Source organism: Nicotiana attenuata, chromosome 6 (assembly GCF_001879085.1).
Source record: "Nicotiana attenuata strain UT chromosome 6, NIATTr2, whole genome shotgun sequence".
Classification (NCBI taxonomy): Eukaryota; Viridiplantae; Streptophyta; class Magnoliopsida; order Solanales; family Solanaceae; genus Nicotiana; species Nicotiana attenuata.
Window position 1 is genome coordinate 76,000,379 of NC_031994.1, and position 4,161 is coordinate 76,004,539.

The following is a 4,161-nucleotide window of genomic DNA, read 5'->3' on the forward strand; positions in this document are numbered from 1 at the left end:
ATAATGAAATCTGAATTTATAGCTTTAGATAAGGCCGACGAAGAAGCTGAATGGCTCTGGAATTTCTTGGAAGATATTCCATTTTGGCCCAAACCTTTGGCAACTATTTGTATACATTGTGATAGTCAAGCGGAAATAGGTAGGGCAGGGAGCGTTATGTATAACGGAAAATCTCGTCATATACGATGGAGACACAGTACTGTTAGATAAATACTCTGTAGTGGTGTTATCACAATTGACTACATAAAGTCAAGAGATAACATGTCGGATCCACTTACAAAAGGCCTATCTAGAGAGGCAGTTGAAAGATCATCAAAGGGAATGGGGTTAAGGCCTAGGACAAGTCATCATGGCGGTAATTCTACCTGGCAGACTGGAGATCCCAAGAGCTAGGTTAAAAAAGATCAAACAAAGTTATGAATAACGGTTCAACATTGTCAAATAACTCAACCCAATAAGGCTTTTTGATAAGTCAATAAAGCTTAAAGTTTTTTAATGATTTGCTAAGTCTGGCAGAATATGACCAGATAGTGTGTCTTTAGGATTACACGTTTAGGAATCACCTATGTGAGTGTGAAATGTAAGCGGCTTCAAGGGGAATGAAAGTAAAGGCCCATTCTCAAAGCACTCATGAAACCAGGCGGTGTTCATGGCTGAAACGAACATAACCGTGAGAACCATAGATGGTTAAGGATTGATTGTGTGACTTATGTTGTCTAGGTATACAACAAATCTCGACGGTTCAAAGATATCAAATCTACCGATTGACCGAGTATATCCGATATAAGTTCACTACGGAAAGTTCAAAGGGAAACCTACTTATCCAGATGCAATTAATTCTTGCATTTGAAACACACACACGTCCGTGCATTCCTTTAAGTTTATAGTCATTCCCCATTCATGTGGGGGATTGTTGGATTTTGTTATTAATAAAAAAAGAGGTGTGAATGAAAAATGGTGGGAAAAGAAATGGAGGGAAGTGAAATTTTGGATGAGTTCACTTTACTAATGCACTTTGTCCCTCATTGGTAGAAGGAAAGAAAAACTTTGTGTATATATAGAGAAGCTCATCTTTTAGCTCTTAAAGAGTTAAGAAGAAAGCAAGCATCGCGCTGTCGTCGACGCTCGGCTCGGCTTCGGCTTCGGCTTCGGCTTCGGTCAAAGATTGATTGATTAATCTTTTTGGACAAAATTCTTTTCAAATAATTTATTAAATAAATAAATTAATTAAAGAAAATTCAATCCAGAATAACCCATGACCCGCGAACCGGTCCGGTCCGGTCCGTTTTCTTTCCTAGATTGTTTTAAATCCATTTATTTTTCCCGCAATATTTCCAATAGCTATGGCTGTTCTGAAACAGTGTCAAACCTGCTCCAACAGCTATGGTTGTTCTGAAAGATTGCAAACCATTTCAGAAACAGTTCCAAATTGGCTATAAATATTCCTTCAAATCCCAGAATATTTACTTACGAAGTTTTCTGATTATCTTCTTCTTCTTCTGCACGAAAATTCCAGTGTGTTTCACAGCCTTCGAGTGGTTCGTTGTTCATCTGCGTTTTTGGTACCGATACGCTGGTGAGTTAAATCGTACTATCCTGGGAGGATATATTCCAGAACCTCGGGTACTTGAGGGGAATAATTTCCTTAAGGACACACTGTGTATTCGGTGGGCTCGATTTATTCCTATACTATTTTCAGAATTTATTTTGAAGTTCCTATATTGTTTCCAGAATATATTTTGTTGTAGTTCTATTAACTTTCTGTTTCTGTTTTTTCAGAAAGTTTATTATTTTATTTTACAGCAATACAATTTTAATAACAACCACTCACCCAACTAATACAGTCAATCTTTACGGGCATGTTGTGTTAAGTTATTAGAGTATATTTTATTAAATTGAAAGAGAATTATCAAAAAGTAATAAGGTGAGGGCTATTGGGCTAACTGCTCGAAAAGTAACTATTCGTGTGTATGTGTAGTGTGGTTTTCTTTCCTTTTCCTTTTCTTTTTGGGTTTAAACGGAGAGTCAACAAGGATTAGCTCCAGTTCTAAGACTCTATTAAGGTTTTGAATAAATAGAAAGCATCAATGAAGCTTCTAAATATATTTTTTATATATTTGAATCATCGAATTATAATATACACTTCAAAATGTATAATAAATTATCATTGTACAGTTAGATTTCTTTATAACTGTATCTGTATACAACGTCACTTCACTATAAAAGCTAAGTTATTTTGGAACCAAATTTCATGTTTTGTTATAATATATATTTTGTATAACAACGATTCGCTATAACATCTAAAAATATCTGGAACAAACAAACTGTTATTTGACTGTACACCAAATTGCTTAAGGTACTATAAATTAATGTCACAATTATTAACATGCACTTGATAATTTAATAAATTATCGTCGAATACCAACTTGCTTAAGATACTATATTTAATATCGTATGATCATAACCGCACATCAGTCTAGGAGCCAATTTTTAGGTGGGTACTGGGTTTAAATTTTAAATGTGGTAAGTAAGGGATTCAAAACGGATTAGGCATGTGTAAAGACAGAATGCCAGATCACAAATAATACGTTTTCTTTTGTAGATATTTATTTGTCCATGTATACAGAAAATATATTTTTGTTATAAAATATTTAGTAAATGTGGATGTCCACTTCTCCCACTACTTTCACCCATAATGTAAATAACCTCCCACTACTCATCATCATTATGATTGTAACTCCCACACCTACATAACCCCTCCCCATGATCTTTCCCCATGATCTCAATTGTTATTGTCATGTTTAAGACAATCATTTTGTAACCTTCATATGTAATAGTATAAATAGAGGCATGAAATGTGAGATGGAACACACTTGAACACTTGATGGAATAAGAAAGTTATTTCTTCTTCTCTTATTCTACTTATCTTCTTGTTTTATATTGTTACTTTGAGCTACATTTTTTAACACGTTATCAGCGCGAAGTCTTTAACCTCAAGGTTGAACTCTAATCTTTTTCAAGGATAAGAATCCCCGAAAAAGGAAAGGAGCAAATGATCAAGTTGATCATAACATGGAGGCAATTGCTCAAGATCGAGGAACATAAAGACATAGCAATTGATAAGACCTCACAGGAGGTTCTAGTACCTGGAAATGATGAAAATGAAGAGATCTCAATAAGTTATGTCTCTACGGAAAAAGGTGGAACCGAAATAACATTGTTGTTAACAACAATTTTGCAGATAATGTTGCAGTTGAAATAATGCAACAAGATGAGGATCTTGAGCCAAAATCTGTCGTTTAATGTAGACAGAGAAATGATTGGCCAAAATGAAAAAACGCAATTCAAGCGGAATTGGCTTCACTCGAAAAACGTGAAATTTTCGGACCAATAGTCTGAACGCCTGAGGGTGTCAAGCCAGTGGGGTACAAATGGGTTTTTGTGCGAAAACGAAATGAGAAAGGTGAAGTCGTAAGATATAAAGCACGACTTGTGGCACAAGGGTTTTCGCAAAGGCCTGGAATTGATTATATGGAGACATATTCTCCTGTGGTAGATGCAATTACTTTCAGGTGTCTAATAAATCTGGCAGTCCATGAAAAGTTTGATATGCGGTTGATGAATGTTGTCACAACCTACTTATATAGCTCACTGGATAATGAAATTTTTATGAAAATCCCTGAAGGATTTAAAGTTCCTGAAGCACATAAAAGTTCAAGAGAAACTTGTTCAATAAAGCTTCAGAAATTCTTATACGGATTAAAGCAATCAGGGAGGATGTGGTACAATCGCCTTAGCGTGTATTTGCTAAAGGAAGGGTACAAAAATGACCCTATTTGTCCTTGTGTCTTTATTAAGAGGTCTGGATCTGAATTTGTCATCATAGCTGTGTATGTTGATGACTTGAATATCATTGGCACTTCTAAAGAGCTTCCAAAGGCTGTAGAGTGTTTGGAGAAAGAGTTTGAAATGAAAGATCTTGGTAAGACAAAATTTTGTCTTGGCCTACAAATTGAGCATGTACCAAATAGAATTTTTGTCTATCCATAAAATCCCATGAAGGCACAACTAATACTATCTCAAGCAGTAAAATCAGTTAAGCAGTAAAACCAGTAAAACTAGCAAAAAATTTTCTCTTTTTAAAAAACAGTTTTTAGAAAC